A 19,040-nucleotide genomic window follows, 5' to 3' on the forward strand; every position below is an offset into this window, starting at 1 on the left:
AAAGGACATGTCACTATTTAAACATCATAATAACACTTTAATACATCATATGAGAGTCCTCATTCATTTAACACACGATCAAAATAGTTTTAGGATAAGTAATGATACTTAAAAGACCAATATTTGTCTAAGAAGGCCATAAATTAATAAAATAAAATAAAAAGATGACATACCGCTATTTAAACATTATAATAGCACTTTAATACATCATATGAGAGTCTTAATCCATTGAACACATGATCAAAAGAGTTTTAAGACAAGTAATGGTAATCATAACACTACTATCGAATTAGTCTGACAACAAGTTATTGTTCTCAAAGCATAGCCTTGTTCTAAGGGTAACCATTACTTGTGCTTAAACTCTTTGGATCATGTGTCTAATGGATGGGGACTCTCATATGATATATTAAAGTGTTAATATAATGTTTAAATAGTATCAAGTCTTTTTATTTATTTTATTTTATTTATTTATGGCTTTTTAGACAAATATTGGCCTTTTAAGTACCATTACTTGTCCTAAAACTATTTTGATCATGTGTTCAATGGATGGGGACTATCTATGATGTATTAAAGTGTTATTATAATGTTTAATATCCTTTCATTTATTTATTTATATTTTTTTTAGACAAATATTGATCTTTTAAGTACCATTACTTGTCTTAAAACTCTTTTGATCACGTGCTCAATGGATGGGAACTCTCATATAATGTATTAAAGTGTTATTATAATATTTAAATAGTGGCATGTCCTTTTATTTTATTTATTTATGGATTTTTAGACAAATATTGTCCTTAGTCTATATATAACATCTGGATAATTATTTGATTATGCGTGAAGTCGAGCCTAAATGATAACTGTTAGCTATTGAAGACGGTCAGTTTATGGTATATCTATCCACGATCCCTTAGATTTGTGCAATTTGGGGTTTGGGGTTTGGGTTTGGGGTTTGGCGGTTGGGGTTGGGGTTTGGGTTTTATTTTTTATTAGACTAGTGCAAATTCAGCATGCTTTTCATTCCAACGGTCGCCTTTATTTCTCTGGTTTATCATCGACCAAAATGGTCTAAAATTGTCCTAAGCAGTGAGTTAGAATTATAAACTAAGGTGGTTTATTTTCGGTTTGGCTTATAATTGACCCAGCAAACCTTGCTTTATTTAGACTGACGCACCACAAATTTCTCTACAACGGTAATAAAACAAAAAATTCTTAAATTTACAACCTTAACAATACATCCTTCCCTATATAAAACTTACCAAAAGTTCAAACTCCTCCATTGTCTTTTTTCTTGAACAAACTCCTCCATTGTCTCTTTTCCTGATCAAACTCCTCCGTTATCTTTCTTGATCAAACACCTCAATTCTCAGATACATAACCATCATTCTCAACTCTACTATCAAGTCTATCTCCTTCATCACCATCAACACTACACTCATCAATGGGCTCTGAGTAGGACTCATTCTCAACTTCTGCACTTCTTTTTATTTTTACATCTCGGCTAACTTCTTCACCTCTTCTTTTTTTATCCTTACAATCCGTAGTAAAACGGGTTTGAACCATATCACCAGAATGAGGGAGTATTTTCCTCTTCTTCCTCTACACCTAGGCATTTATACGATCTAAATATAAACAATATAGACTTTGTTGAACCATGATATAAGAACCATCACTCTCAACTCTCAACTATATCTGAACCATCCTGAACAAATATAAACAATATAGACTTTGTTGAACCATGATATAAGAACCATCACTCTCAACTCTCAACTATATCTGAACCATCCTGAACGGGGACGTGGCGGTTGTATCTGAACCATCCTGAACGGGGACGTGGCGGTTGTATCTGAACCATCCTCAAATAGGGACTTTATTTTGCCTATTTTTCAGATAGGGAATAAGAATAATCGACCAAAAGTCTATTAATAGACCATAATTTACAAAAAGCAAAAACACAAAAAGAAAGATCGAAACAAGCAAAATAAGTATAAATAACACACATTTCGACGGAAAAACAGGCAAAACTTCAAAGGTTTTGGAAAAAAGCAGAACTTTATGAATACTAGTTTTTTATCAAGATCGAAAAATTTAATCAATCCATACTTTTAAATAGGAAATATGGATCTTAAAATGCTTCGCCACTGATGCAAAATTAATTAACATACCTGAGGACGATGATTGGAGAGCTTCTGGGCTCTAGAGAGAAGAAAAATCGACTGGAGAGATTGGTCTTGATAGAGAAGAGAGTGAAGAGAGAGAAGGGGACTTATGCATATTTTAGGAGAAAGAGAGAGGGGCTTTGTATATTTTATTACAAGTCACAGGGACTTAAGTGTATAACTTAAAACCTCCAAACTTTTTAAAATTATGAAATATACCTCATTCTCTTTTTTCTAAACCCTAATACCAAAAAATAATTGAAAAAGAAATTGAGTGGCCTTATTCCCAATTGAAACTTGAAAGTTGTCTCCTCCACAAATCTTCTCTTGTTATTGTAATTACATGCTGTGAAGCCCATGATATACAGTCTCTTGACAGAAGTGGAAGGTCAAATTGATTATTGTGGATTGTTTTAGAAACTAGCACAAATAGGTTCAAGAACGACATTTCCTGATGAAGAAATATAACACCTTTGAGGAAACATTACATTTCTAATAGTCAAGTACTTAAGAAATTGAGCACAATATATCAACTTCAAATATAATTTCTACTATATTAGAAGCACCGGTTGGTGCTTCTTTCGTCGTCCGTCTGTGGACCCCCCCCAACACCAACATAAAAAAAAAAATAAAAAAAATTGGCCCCCATATTAAACAGGCCCTAAAAAAAAAAATTGAAAAAAAAATTATGGGCCCCATATTCAACAACATTCAGTATTTAAAAAAATTGTGGGCCCCATATTAAACAACATCCAAAGATTTAAAAAAAAGTGGAACCCACCACATCCAAACTCACGGGAAAAAAAAGTGGATCCCATATTAACAAAATCAAGCAATATTTAAAAAACAAACAATGTTAAAAAAATGCGGGCCCCATATTAAACACGATGCGTATTCATAGCAAACACTAATATAATAAAGTTTTAAATACGGAGCACAAACTACAATGTTATATTAATCGTATTTTGAACATAGTATCCCATATTGACAAAATCAAGCAATATATAAAAAAAAATGAATCCCATATTAAAAATAAACAATGTCAAAAAAAAAGTGCAGACTTTGTATTCTTAGCAAACACTAATATAATAAAATTTTATATACGGAGCACAAATTACAATGTTATATCAATCATGTTTTGAACATAGTAAAAATTGTAAAAAAAAATAAAATTGTGGGCCCCATATTCAACAACATTCAGTATTAAAAAAAATTGTACAAAAAAATTATGGGACCCATATTAAACAACATCCAGTATTAAAAAAAAAAGTGGAACCCACCACATTCAAACTCACGGGGAAAAAAAAGTGGACCCCATATTAACAAAATCTAGCAATATTGAAAAAAAAAAGTGAATCCCATATTTAAAAAACAAACAATGTTAAAAAAAATATGGGCCCCATATTAAACGCGATGTGTATTCATAGCAAACACTAATATAATAAAGTTTTAAATACGGAGCACAAACTACAATGTTATATTAATCGTGTTTTAAACATAGTATCCCATATTGACAAAATCAAGCAATATATAAAAAAAATGAATCCCATATTAAAAAAATAAATAATGTCAAAAAAAATAGTGCAGACTTTGTATTCTTAACAAACACTAATATAATAAAGTTTTAGATACGGAGCACAAATTACAATGTTATATCAATCATGTTTTGAACATAGTATATATAAAAAATAAAAATAAAATATTGGGCCTCATATTAAACAGGCCCATAAAAAAAAATTGTAAAAAAAAAAATTGTGGGCCTCATATATATTGACCCCATACTAAACAGCATCAAGCAATATATAAAAAAAAAAAAAAAAGTGGAACCCACCATCTCCAAACTCACGGTAAAAAAAGTAGACCCCATATTAACAAAATCAAGCATTATCAAAAAAAAAAATTGAACCCCATATTCAAAAAAAATAATGTCAAAAAAGACTTTGTATTCATAGTAAACACTAATATAATAAAGTTTTAGATACGGAGACAAACTACAATGTTATATTAATCGTGTTTTGAACATAGTATATATATATATATATATATATATATATATATATATATATATATATATATTAAAAATAATGCAAATTAATAATGTCAAAAAAAAAAAATGCACCCCATATTAAAAAATCAAACAATATTCATGTAATTTCCAAAGTATCTCATTAAGTCAATAATAATGGATTCATTACCGCGTGTGTATCAATCCATTAGTGGGAACAAATGAAATTATTGTACAGTAACATACTTAAAATACTTATATATTAAAATAAGATAGAATTTAATTACTTTTTCATTTTTTCCTTACTCTAATAAATGTGAAAATAATTGTGGGCCCCATATTAAACACCATGCGTATTTGTAGCAAACACTAATATAATAAAGTTTTAAATACGGAGCACAAACTACAATGTTATATTAATCGTGTTTTGAACATAAGTATCCCATATTGACAAAATCAAGCAATATATATAATAAAAAAAGTGAATCCCATATTAAAAAAATAAACAATGTCAAAAAAAAAGTGCGGACTTTGTATTCTTAAAACACTAATATAATAAAGTTTTAGATACGGAGACAAATTACAATGTTATATCAATCGTGTTTTGAACATAGTGTGTGTGTGTGTATATATATATATATATATATATATATATATATATATATATATATATATATATATATATAATAAATATAATACAAACTAATAATGTCCAAAAGGGTGGGCCCCATACTAAACGACACCAAGAATATAAAAGATAAAAATAAAAAAAGAAAAAACTATATAAAGCATGGGTTTAGACCCATGTTTCATCGTCCGTTGTCCCTTTAAAAAAAAAAGGAAGAAAAAAAAGTGGAACTGACCACATCCAAACTCACGGGAAAAAAAAAGTGGACCCCATATTAACAGAATCAAGCAATATTAAAAAAAAAATGTGAATCCCATATTAATAAAACAAACAATGTTAAAAAACAAATGCTTAGAAAATCAAACAATTAAATCAATAATAATGGACTCTTTAGAATAAGGAAAAAATTAATTTCTACTTTGTTTCATTTTAAACATGTAAAATTAATTTAATAATTTGAATTAGAATTATCTAAATCAAAATTTGATAAAAAATAATAAGTATTTTACACCGTTAAATTAATCGAATTGAAATTGAAAGTATCAATCGATATTCAAAATATTGCTTATTGTTTTATCGAAAGAGAGGAAAATAGTTTCTTTTTAAACAAGTCTTCTCTTTTAAAAGGTATTAATAAATTTTCGTAGCAAACACGAATAAAATAAAGTTTTAGATACGTAGAAAGACAAACTACAATGTTAAATTAATCGTATTTTGAATATATATATATATATATATATATATATATATATATATATATATATATATATTATCATTATCTAAACACAACTACATATACATGTATACAGATAATCCGAAGTGTTGGGCGTGCAAGACGGCATAGGCCATCTAGTATTTCAAGAGACGCAAACTTACCAAATCCATCGAAATTACAAGACAACAAAAAGTTTTCCAAATTAATAATTATATACTGATAAGAGAGAATGAGAGCTTTTGTAGTCCTCACAGAGCTATATTTGTCACTTACTAGAGTTTAAATACATTTACGTTCTGCATTGAAGCAGTGACACATATCCAACTTTTAGAGTTTGAGTCCCTCTTTTGTGTTGCCCCTAATTTAGCTCCATATTGCTTAGTTGCGCCTATGCAATTTGGTAAATAAGAGCAACTTTTGAGAGACCCAAATTCAGTATCCAACCATTCTTGCGTCATGAGTGTAGATGTTTAGTCAAATATCCATTTTTTTATTCCTCTCGTGTCTTTTCTCTTTTGTCCCTAATTAAAGTTTTTATGATTTTATAAGTCCTCACACATTTAGATAAATTTTACTCTCTCTGTCCCAATTTGTTTGACACTTTTCATTTTTCGAGAGTTAAACTTCTTAATTTTGACCGTGTGTTTGAACATATAATCTTTAAATTTTTCGAAATAAAATTTACATATTTGTAAACTACGTAAAAAATACTATTAGTCACCATAATTAATAATTTAAAATATTTAAAAGAGATATGAAAAAATTACGGTCAAAGAACAGCTAGTTTGACTCTCGAAAGGCAAAAGGTGTCAAACAAATTGGGATGGAGGGAGTAAGAAGACTTTTACATGTCACTAAAACTGATGATGCCATGGAAAAAATAATAGTAACCCCACAAAACATACTTATACGTATTTGAGTATTTCTTTTATGTGGAATAATTATTTAAACTTGTTTCAAATTATATTTTTCCTTAAGATTTTATTAGACGCGTAAAAAATTATCATGTCATTTAGTTTCTGTTTTAATATAGGCTTAATTATCAAATTAAAATATTCTTTCTTATAATATTTTTTATTATTTAATGGTGTAATTTACCATTTATCAATTGTTGTTTTAAATTTATTCGTCCAATTAAATGTAATTTTTTTTAATTTTCTCTTATGATTTTGTGTAATACATACTGGCAAACATTAGTAATAGACAAAGATTTCACTTAAGGCGGGATTAAGTTGTGAAAAAGAATAAGCAAAAACAACTTATATTATTGTGAAATATTTAAAATGTATCGATAGTGTAAATTATAGTCCTTCCATCTCAATCGAAAATGTATTCCGGAGTACTAATTAATTAATCTAATTTTATGTGCGCATACTTTTAACATAAAGTTTACCTTATCAATGACTATATTAAAAGAGGAAAGATAAAATATTATTTTCATATAATTATGAAAATGTTTGAAAAAAATTATAAGTTAAAGGAAATATAACTTGATCTCCAAATAGTAATAATATTGAACAATTGCGAAAAGTATATTTTCACTTTTTTAATATTAAAATATTTCAAAAAATATGGATAATCAATAATAATTTAGGACAAAATAATTAGTTCAACATGAAAACGTTATTATAATGCAGATTTTATAAAATGTTCATTAAATTAAGAAAAAGGAAAAAAATGTTATTTATTAACGTGCATCGTTTGGAAGGAAAAAAAAAAGACTTAAGATAAGAATAATTTAATTTCATTGACTTTTAGTATTTTTTTGTGTGGTCTAATTTGAAAGAACATTTACAAAAGTATCTTATAATATCAAGGCTTTTAATTATTTATCTTTCATCATACAACAAGTTGAATATTATAATATCCTTTTGCAAAAAAATAAGTTAGCCAATATGGGGTCCATTCATAAAAACAATGAAAAGCTCTATTTGGATTATCGGAGGCTATAACCTCAAAGAAATTCAGTAAAATAGAAATTAGAAGAGCTTTCATTTTTTTAAATCTAATGTATAAACTAAAAAAATGTTTTAACTTTAACTTTCAAATACCTTTTTATATTTTAATATTTTAAAAGTCTTTAAAAAGTGTCAAACTGATGTTACAAAAACAAAAGAATGAGAGCAGAAAAAATAAAAAAACATCTACAAATATAATTTTTAATTGGGCGGGCCAAATGACACAAGTTAATAAAGATAAACTGAAATGTCAACACGGTAAAATTGAAAAAGCTAGAAAACATTCCTCAAAAAAAAAAAAAAAAAAAAAAAAAAAAAAAGCTTGAAAACAAGAGAGCTCCGAGTTTGGTGTAAACCACACAAACTTTTGAATCCCAAATTAAAGTTGCCTCTGATAACATATTTGTCACTGCAAAATGGTGAAAAATCAATGACCCATAAGCTGCTCATCTCCGCCACGGTACGATCCTAGAAATATGGAAATCCTCTCTTAGATTTCAGTAAGTAGACGCCTTTGTCTTTATATATTTGCTTCAGCCTAAAGTTACAGAATTTAGTATTCCAAATAATGAAACTGGAAGAAGCGAAAATATGTACCTGAGGTTTGACTCTACAGTGTGGGTTTGACAAAAGGATGGAGGATATTCTTGTACTCAGGATGGTCCCATTCCAAAGCTTCCCATTTTACTTTATACATTTCGATAGCTTGAAGAGCTGGAGGAGCTGCTGGCTGCCCGTTTAAAAGAGGATAGTTAATGGAAGTCTCTTCAGCTTCCGACACTTCCAAACTGTTATACTCTGAATAGAACCACAAGTCATTCTTCCCTTGTATATGCTCTTCAGTTTTGGTAACCCACCTAAATAAACACTTTGCAATTTTGGTAGAACAACCTCATCATCCTTGACGCGTCTGCTTTCATTTGAAGGAAAAGGAGACGATGATGAGGCTGAGCTCGCACACTGCTTGGCTTGTTCTTTTTCATCCTCTGTTATTATCTCTTCCATATTAGTGCACTGATATACTCTAATTTCTGTCAGATTTAGGAGGTATTGCAGCAACCACCTAGGGATTAGCTTCTTCATTTTATTACACCCATAAACATGAAGCTGACTGAGATGGGAAAAGGTTCCAACTGGAGGTAAAGCTTCTCCTAACTCCAACTTAACAAGACCACTAAATTCATCTAAGGAGACCAAGCGCAATGTCAGTTCATGATCTCCCATCATTCTTTCACCCTTTAAGCTACAATTAGATAACCTAATTAAGAACTCTATACCTTTGCATCTAATAATTTGAATTGCTCTCAAGTCTTTGGACTGAATCAGAGATGGAATAGCATCTAACAAGCTATTGCCCAAGGTGAGCCTATCACACTGGTCAATCACTAACTCTTGAGTGTCCAGTGGTAGAAGAGTCACATCTCCCTCTTCTTCTATTTTATCATAGCAGAGCATCTTTACATTGTTCCCGGTGAGAACCAGGTCCCTTAGAATCACTTTATTATCACAACAAATAAAACTGGAACCCAAACTGCAAGATTGTGTTGGATCTAAAGCAATTTGAAAGAAACTCGGCGTCCTGCAAGACTGCCGATATTTGACAAATCCATTGAAACTACAAACATCAACAAACACCCCGTGAAATACCTCTAGTTGTCTCATCCCCCTTAAATCTTCTACTCGTACATCAAAAGGAATCGAGAGGGATTGAAGATTAGAGAGCCTAGCTAAAATACCGACAACTGGTGTCTTAAATAGTTTTTCCATTGTTCTCATGTCCAGGAAACTTAAATTAACCAAGCTTGCTAAGCCTTGGGGCACTTCCTTGATATTTGTGTCAAAAAGGTCCAATTCAGTGAGGTTCTTGAGCTTGTCCAATGGCGGCAGAAATCTAAGTTTTTTACAACATCGCAGCAGTAATGCAGAGAGACTTGCTAATTTTGTCACGGAACTAGGCAGCTGTTGTATTGCTGTGTAGCTTAGATCTAGAACACGTAGACCAGGCATCTGCACCAAAAAAAGATCTACAACTTGACTCAAACTACGATTTCCTCGCAATGAAAAAGTTGTAAGTCGAGGACGTACATTAGATAAGGGCTGTAAAATTTCCTTAATATCATTTTCCATCAAAGAAACCTTGTCCAAGTCCTCTGACCATTCTTGCTCCCCTGGTATTTCACGCAATTGTGCTCCCGCTTTCACCATCCACTTAAATTCATCTCTTGCAATATGCAGTGCCATCTGTCTCACCAAATCATGCATCCTCACACATGTTCTTTCTCCTTCATAAACACTTTCTAATAAGCACGCCCTTTCCAGTTTGTTCAATACTACATGACCTTGATCAAATTCTGCTCTCTTGTTGTTCCTCCTGACTAGCAATCCTTCAACAATAAAAAGGCGAATCAATTCATTTCTCCCAATTTTGAAGTCTTCAGGGTATAAGCAGCAATAAAGAAAACACTTTTGCAGTCTTGGCTCCCTCAACCGATTATAGCTAAAGCGGAGAATGGGAAACACTTCGTTATTCATATTCTCCATTTGCATACAATATTCTGTGAATTCTTCGAATGCGTCCCTCCACTCAAAAACATCATTCACTCCTCGCATACTTGCAGCCATAGTTATTATCCCCAGTGGTAGTCCATCACATTTCTTTGTCATTTTCCTTGCTATTTCTTCTATTTCATTTGGGAGATTTCCACCGTGATCAAGTTTCTCGACAAAGAATTCCCAAGACTCAATTGGCGAAAGAGTTCCTACTTTTACTTTGTTTTTGCAGCCAATTCTGTCACACACCTCAACCGATCGACTGGTAATGACCAGTTTACCTCCACCCATTTCTAATGGAATTCCTACCTTCTCTACATCAAAAGGGGTCCATACATCATCCAATATGAGAACAAAACTTTTATTCCTCGTCAAACTTTGGTACAAACTGGCTGCCCTTTTCTTATCGTCATCCTCAGCTGAAAGATCTAGTCTCAACATCTTAGCAATCTCACTTTGCAGTTTCGTAATGCTAAAATCCTGTGATACAGTGACCCAATAAACATTACCTGTGAATCTTGAATCATTGAGAAGATGGTTATGGATATGCGTTGCAAGAGTGGTTTTACCCACACCACCCATCCCCCAAATGCCAATTTTAGAAACTTCACTCAAAGAGTACTCTACCACCTCCTTTAGACTCTGCTCAAATGCTTTGCCTTTCAAGTTTGTTGTCACCAAAGGCTGCACTCTTTCTTCATTAACATTGAGCAAAATCCCCTCAGAAAATTTACCTTGGTCTATGAGTCCTTCCACTTCTTTATGAATGTTATCGGCACGATTCGACAACCTTATGCGTGAAAACTTAGAGCTCTGTTCTATTTCTTGCTCAAAGCATTTAAACTCATCCTCTAGTTTTTGTACGTTGCTCTGCCAATTGTCGACCTCTGTCTTCTGTTTCTTACTTGAATGGAGTTCTGCATCTTTTGTTTCAGCCATGACATCCTTACTACGACTGATCAACACTTTCATCTTACTTCTAAGGGTTTCTATTTTTTCCTCGAGTCCCATGCATGGATCCCATACTTTCTCTTTGAGGATTGATAATGCCTCCATCACTGTGGTAGTAACAAAACATAGCCAGCATGAAAAGAGAACACTTATTAGTACTTCTACTTTAAGGTGCTGGAGATTGGTAGATTACAGAAAAAAGTCAAAAATAAAAAGGTAAGCTCATCTTCCTATGATTTTCAATTATATTTAATGCGAAATTTGGCGTGAACTTATTTTTAAGAATAAAATTTGAAAACAACGAAAGTAATATGCAACTAAATAGTTTTATTTTCCTCTTCTTCATATGTTACTTATATAAAAACTGTCACAGAGATTCTAATAAGAATCAATATGATTAACTCTGTACAATGAGAAGTGACAATAATTTTGTCGAATAGAAGTAGTGTTGGCTGAATCTTTTGCTTGCCAAATTATAATTAGGATAGTACTCCTCTTAAGGAGAAAAAGATTAATAGAAATAACTAAAACAACAAAAAAGGCTAATCAGTATAGTTACTGTTACTAATTATAATTAGGAGAGTACTCCTATTAAGTATCGCTGATTCTCACTACTGTAATGTGCAGTCAGCTAACGTTGCATAAATCATTTCTCATTTCTCAAAAAGATGCCCAGTTTATTCAATTGAAGGACTCCTTATTCATCTCAATTTTGTGACTAAGGCTATTACTAAGATTAATTTCGACAATGAACATGTGAAGTTATTTTTTTCCCAATAATATGGCACAAGCAATGGTGGATGAGTTGTACTGTAGTTATATATAGTAATAGTGTAGATTCTAGTTACAAAATTTAGTTTAGGTACTTCTGTATACATGAAATTTACCCCTTCAACAATTTACGGTTGTTCATCTTTATGTATGCAACTGATTGTCACTTAATCAGGAAATCAAATAGAATAACAGTCAACTGATTCTTGTTACTAGAAATGAAACCACTGCAGGAACTATATGCCAATTATTCATAAGAATCAAACTATTTTCTTCTATTCAGTAGAGCTTCAACTACTAATAACAATCAGTATCTTCTAGCAGCTTTTTTTTTCTTGGTTTGTCTGCTATTTTCCCTATATAGTTTCCACATCCAGTTGGTGAGACGAATATGCAACTCAAAAACAAAAGCCAGATCTAGTAATTTGTGGTAAAAATGACTGAATTTGCCTACCATATTACTATATCATTGTAGTAAATGCACTCAAAAGGATAGGATGAACACAATAGAGCAAAAGAGGTGACTTCAACCTAGATCTAAAGAAGCTTAAGTGTAATCTCTTCAACACAGACATATATAGATAGATAGAGAAATGATAAATATATGAGGCTACCTTCACGTTTTTGAAAGGCTAAGTTGCTTTCTGATTAGAGCTGGAACAAGACTTGTAACGATGAAACTTAGCTTTGCTACCTCTGCTCAAAACATAGTTACCAATTCATTCATCAAAGGAAACTAATGTAATAGGCCAAATAATTAAATGATATCAAAAGTAGAAAAAGCTTCGGTAGAGAACCAAAATATATGAGATTTTAACTGGATTATGCCTTTATGGCAAGGAAGATGGAGACTGCAGAGCCCAAATTCAATACTATTTGGTAAAGGGAAAGTCATTTTTTATAGATAAAAAGAGCTCCTCAACTATTGTGCCTATACTAATTTCATATCGAACTACAGAACAAAATCTACATTGGTTGATTTATGTTAATTAATTAAGGGAAAACTATAATATATATAAATTATTTATAGTTTTTTCTTATTTACAAAACATAACGATATATTATGAAATATGACGAATTTTCATATATTTTTCGTTTTTTTTTTATATATATATTTCTTTTGCTCAAAGGCTTAAAAATTACCTCAAATTTTTGTATGAAAAATGTATGAAATATATATGTGTGAGTGAAATTTTTAATATAATTGTCATACACAAAATTGATGGAATATTGTATGAAAGTTATTCTACAGAGCCCCGTAAACCTAATATGAACTTTATACGAAAAATGTGGATGAAATTTTTATAGATATACAATTTCATACCATTCTCATACATAATATTTTGAGCGTAATGTTTAAGCCTTGATTGAGATATACACATTTCAATTTTGATTTTTTAAGCCTGAGCAAGATATACACATTTCATACAAAAAATTTAAGCGACTATTTTACGTCTTGAATGTTGTATCAAAGTTGTATACAATGTTGTTGTAGTTGTATTAATTTTACGAATAACATGAACTTTATACGAAAATGTGAGCGAAATTTTAAGACTTAGAGAGATACAAATTTCAAATTTTGAAATGATTTTTAAAGCCTTAAACGAGATATACACGTTTCATACATTTTTCATACCGTTTTCATAGGCTAAATTTTGAGTGAAATTTTTAAGCCTTGAGCGAGATATACACATTTTATACAACTTTTATAAATAAATTTTTGAGCAAAAAAAAAATTTAAAAAAAATTTAATTTTTTATTTAAAAAGCATGTTTTGTATAGGTTTTGTAATGTTATGTTTTGTAACTATAAAACTATCGTCACGTTTCGTAAATATCTCTCCTTAAGATGTATATATACGTAGTTGTCCCATTAATTAAAGTCTAAGAGCCTGTTTGGATGGGCTTTAAAAAAGCAGTTTATAAGTTGAAAACAGCTTATAAGCCAAAAAAAAAAAAAAAAAAAAAAAATTGGGGTAAATTGCCCAACATTTTTTTAGCATAAAGGCTTTTTAAAAATTTAAGCCAAACACTTATTTTTTTGACTTATTTTAAGCAAAATGACTTAAGTTCTACTACCAAACACTAAAAAATCTTAAAATAAATATGTTTTGCTTTTCAGCTTATAAGCTAAGCCAAATGGGCTCTAAGATGAAGCTTCAATATATTAATTTTGTTAGAAATAAAGCTGACATATCACATAAAGAATACCATGAACTACCAACTTCAATATAGAAAACTAAGATCAACATTGTCATCAGTGAATGATTTATAGAAACTTCATTCAAAGCACACAGCGTCTTAACTAGAAAAATTTAAGCTAGCGTTTCGCCATAGATTTCCAAAAAAAATCTGAAAAACTTAATTTGGGTGAAGTTTTTTCAAGTTTTGAAAATGCGTTTGGCCATAATTTTTCAAAACATATTTCACTTTTTGTTTTGAAAAACATGAAACATTACTTATACCTATAAGTCCCAAATCTATCAAGAATACCCAACCATACAAAAACATTTACTTGCTAATTCCAAATTATGCAGAACATGATAGTTTAATAAAAATTATTAATAACACACTTACTAGCTACTACAATTCAAATTACAATACAAAGATCCATCCGTGCAAGAAAAAAACAATGGTAGTAACTAGCTATTCTTTAATATAATTTTCTCACATTGTACGAACAATCTTCACTTTATAGAAGAGACTGCTTTAATTGCAAAAACATGGTAGATACAAATTTAATGGAGGAACATGGTAGATAGAATTAGTTAGGTCATAAATAAATGGGTTCTTTTTATAAAATACAAAAGTTTGGGATAGTTTTTAAAAGTTTTGAAAAGGCCAAAACATAGATCTTGGCCCAAAAACCGGTTTGAGCTAGAATTTGGGAATTTGAAGATTTGTTTTCAAAATCTGTCAAAATTTTATGGCTATACAAAAATTTGAAAACAAATCTTCAAAATATGCTTCCAAAATCTATGGCCAAACGGGAGCTAAAGTTGGAGACCGGCTCTAAAACTCAGATCAAATACAGGTATCCATTTATCATATAATCCTAAAAATGGGAAGCTCCTATCTTCAAAGTTGGATTACAATTTTGCTCCTATAGTAAATCCAAATGTAATAAAACATCTAAAGAAAAGGAACCTTCAATTAAATATTTTTTTATGACACTTAAAGTAAATTGGTGAATTAGAAATAAAATAAAGTAATGGCACTTTAATTTACTTCAAAACACGTTTCTCATCACAATTATTAGAGAATAGAAAAGGTTTCTCCCTCTTTTTTCTTTTTTCTTGAATTATTCTTTCTTAATTCATAAGAGACTTACTAATACAGGTTTGAACTTTAAGGTTCTTTTAATTTATTTGCGAAATTAGAATCATATCATCATATATTATATTAAAAGTGGGAACACCTCAAGTGAAAAGTTAAAATATTAAAATGTCCTTATAAAATTGAATGACATTTTTTTTACCTTCAATAAAGTACTAATAATATTTTTCTGCAAATATTATATATATATATATATATATATATATATATATATATATATATATATATATATATATATATATAATCCAAATAAAGATTTAAAAAATGAAACGTTGCTTTTAAAGGAAAGATAAACGTGCAATGCTATTAAGATGATGTGATCAGGGGGACTTTTGATTTCCAGAAGAACAATTTAAGCTTACAACTATTACTTGAGTAATGGTACATGACGGTGGCTTAACTACATTTAAATTGTAATAATTAGAGCAATTATTATTCAAACAAAATGGTAGTCATGTTGTTTTCAGTCGGGTTTAATCAAAAAATCAACTAGAGATTTATTTTCTAACGGTTTGAAGACAACTGGGACGTATCCGATCCCGAAAATTTTATCTATGAGCCCGGTTCAAAACAATGGCAAGCATAAACACTGCAAATAAGTAATAAGAATAACAGAAAAATAATCTTAAGAATGCTTCCGGACCAACTCTTATGAATTGGCCCACTCATAATTATATGATAATGTTACAATCAGATGGGGCGAGTCTCAGATCTCGCTCTCCCTTCCTTCTTCCTCAACCTTTAGTTTATATAGGCCCAAACTAGGCTATCCTACCCTACAAGTCATGATGACAAGACTGTGTGAACGTCACCCTGCCCACGTGCACTATGGCGCTCTGATTGGAGTAGGTGGATGTGACGGGATTTGACTGAAATGGGAGACAACTGTAATTTGTCCCCAAGTCGCTATGGTCTCCGGGTATGCCAACTCTCCGGTGTCATCTTTTACCCAATACAGATAGTCCCCCACTTTTCGGGCCCTTCATTTTCATGAGCTCGTGAAGTGGAATTGTTGCGTTTTGGGCTTTTTCCCTTCCTATGTGGATAAATAAATATTCAACTTGGTCCAGTCCACTTTTATATTTGACCCATACATTAAAAGACTTATTAGGTATGATTTGGGGGCAAGAAACATTGAGAGAGAGTAGCCTTTCAACTCGAAAAAAAAAATATATATATATATGAGAGAGAGAGAGAGTGCGGATTTTTTTGCTTAAAAAGCAGCTTGTGCAGCCAACTTGTTTTGTTGATTCCCGCTTCGTTACTTGTCTGATTGAGCTGATTTTTAGATAGCGTATTCGTCTCATCTTAATCTTTGATTAGGAACTGACAGAGGTGGATTTGGAGACCCATAGCTCAATATTTTTGTCGGTGAACAGTAGCTGCGTTTTTGAGTGATTTTCTTCCAATCTTCTCTTGTTTGATGGTTGTTCTTGTTGTTATTGTTGCTCCGTATTTGGCGTTGATGTTGTAGCCATTTTGGAGAACACTTTGTAACTCTCTCATTTGATATAGTGAAGCTTTGGACCCGTGATTGTTTTCTCTTTATATTAAAGGGGTTTTCCACGTAAATTTGGTGTCTCTTGTATTTGATTTATTTTGCTTGCTTGATATTTTATTATTGGTATAGCTACTACCCATATATCCGTTTGCGCTTGAAATTAGTTTGCTCCTCTTGTTCAAATAGTGTGGGAAATTTTGACTTGGGTATTTCTTCCGATATTACCTTATCGTGCGATTTGGTATTTACTTGTTTCTTCCCAATAGGATCCACGCCCAAACACCCGTAAAGACAGTTATTTTAATAAGGTCACTCGACTAATAAAAATTATACTATATAAGAAAAGTCACTTTTTTGTTTTAACAGAAAAGTTACTATGTTTTGTCATTTAACACATAGAATTTATTTTGCAATAGAATAGTCATTTTGTTTTTATTATTTCATATACAAAATCACTCACTGCGTCCTGGTGATATTTTCAGGAGAAAATAACACTCAATGTCTATTTGGAGAAAATACTTATCCGAAATGGCTCATATTTTAATATTACCCGAAATGGCCCATATTTTAATATTACCCAAAATGGCCCTATTATACATTATTATACACTTTTATGCAGGTTTATACATTGTCTATAGTAAATGTCTAATGTTGTATATCGTGTGTATAAACACTCTTGGGAAAAAAAAGTTAGCTATGCGGATGGCTACGTGGATGTAATATTATATGCTGGATTGTATATTATTGAAATTATCCCTATTTTCAGTTACTTAGCTGGCGTGACGATGCTTTATTGTCTTCGAAATCACCCACCTCTGACTAATGAATCCAAAACTTTGAAAACTCGGTCCGCTAGCTTTTTGATGGGGAAAAGAAGGTACGGGGATAGAAAGGGATGAACAAAGTAGATTTTGTGAATGTTACTGTTAATTTTTAGAAGCAAACAATTATATCAATAAAACATTTTAGAGGTCATATGTTCGCAAGTATAGTTTGACATTTGAAGTTTTGAATTATAGCTTCAAATAATTCATCTTTATGTTTGCAACTGAGATTCTCACCTAGTTAGAAGATGAGAGAAAATATGATCAACTAGTTTGTCGACCTGCCAATTTTTCCCAAGAGAATCAGTATTTTCTAGCTCCTTTTTTCTCGCTTTATCTTCACAATATTTCCCCCCATAGTTGCTAGATCCACTATGATGAGACGACTATGCAACTAAAATTGCTAGATCTTTTGAAATTTTGAATTATAGCTTTTTTTTTCTTGGTTTGTCTGCTATTTTCCCTATATAGTTTCCACATCCATTTGGTGAGACGATTATGCAACTCAAAAACAAAAGCCAGATCTAGTAATTTTGTGGTAAAAGTGACTGGATTTACCTACCATATCACTATATTACTGTAGTAAATTCACTCAAAAGGATAGGATGAAGCACAATTTTGCAAAAGAGGTGACTTTGATCTAGATGCGGAGTCAGAATTTTTACTAAGAGGGTTCAAAAATATAAAGAAGTAAACACATGAAGAAGTCAATGGGGTTCAACATCTACTGTATATACATAAAAAATAATTTTAACCTTGTATATACAATGTAATTTTTTGCCAAAGGGGTTTTTGAGCCTTACTAGTTCCGCCCCTGCTAGATGGATAAAGTCTAAAATAGATCAAAAAAAGGAGAACAAATGAATTGAAAAGGAAGAATAACCAAAATAGTTGTTTATCCAACCGCTTAAATTAAAAATAGACAAATATATGTATAATCCATTTATAATTTGTATATAATTCGTGTATGATTTATGTATACCTGCTTGAAAAGTAAACAATGAATCATGCAAGGCTATTTGTGTGAAGATTCCAAAAAATAATAGACGAGTACCTTCACGTCGTTAAAAGGCTAAGTTTGCTACCCGATCTGCTTAATTTGCTGGACAAAGAGGCAATTTTGCTACCTCTGCATGAACAAAAGACATGTAGTTTACAAACTTAATTCATCTTAGGAAAATAATGTAATAGGCCAAATAATTAAAGGATTTACCAATCAAAGGTGGAAAAGCTTCTGTAGAGAACCACAATATATGAGATATTTAATTGGGTTATGTTTTTATTGCAATGAAGATGCAGAGCTCTAACTAAATAGGAGTAATTTGGTAAAGGAAAATTCACTACGTTGATTAGGAACTTAGGTAGAAGGTGATGGGAAAGCGGTCCAAAGCAATGTGCAAGTGAAAACATATTCAACTACCTTTTGGAATAATAACGCTTTTGGTACCCCAGCCATTTATAAATTCTGACTTTGGTCCTAGTAATATCAAGCTAAGCACATTGAACCTTCAATTATTTTAAGTGGTGCACTTTTAATCCTTCTCCTAGCGTCTCTTCAATAATTTACCAAATTATTAACTGTTAAACTATTTAATTAACCATGTGTAAGGTTAAGTTTATACTATTACTCAATGTTTGAACAATTTTGT

At 31.1% G+C, this 19,040-nt stretch overlaps 1 protein-coding gene and 1 pseudogene across 1 annotated transcript in view; both read right to left on the reverse strand.

Moving 5' to 3' along the window:
- Window positions 1-7,833: 7,833 nt before the first annotated feature.
- The window catches only part of LOC132049777 (probable disease resistance protein At4g27220), a 71,634-nt gene continuing 60,427 nt past the window's right edge, over window positions 7,834-19,040 (reverse strand). The window contains exon 3 of the mRNA XM_059440707.1: window positions 7,834-7,927. The gene's annotated coding sequence lies outside the window, so the exon portion shown is untranslated. The remainder of the gene's footprint in view (window positions 7,928-19,040) is intronic.
- LOC132049778 (probable disease resistance protein At4g27220) lies at window positions 8,019-18,740 on the reverse strand (annotated as a pseudogene).

The sequence above is a fragment of the Lycium ferocissimum genome, chromosome 3, assembly GCF_029784015.1.
Source record: "Lycium ferocissimum isolate CSIRO_LF1 chromosome 3, AGI_CSIRO_Lferr_CH_V1, whole genome shotgun sequence".
NCBI lineage: Eukaryota > Viridiplantae > Streptophyta > Magnoliopsida > Solanales > Solanaceae > Lycium > Lycium ferocissimum.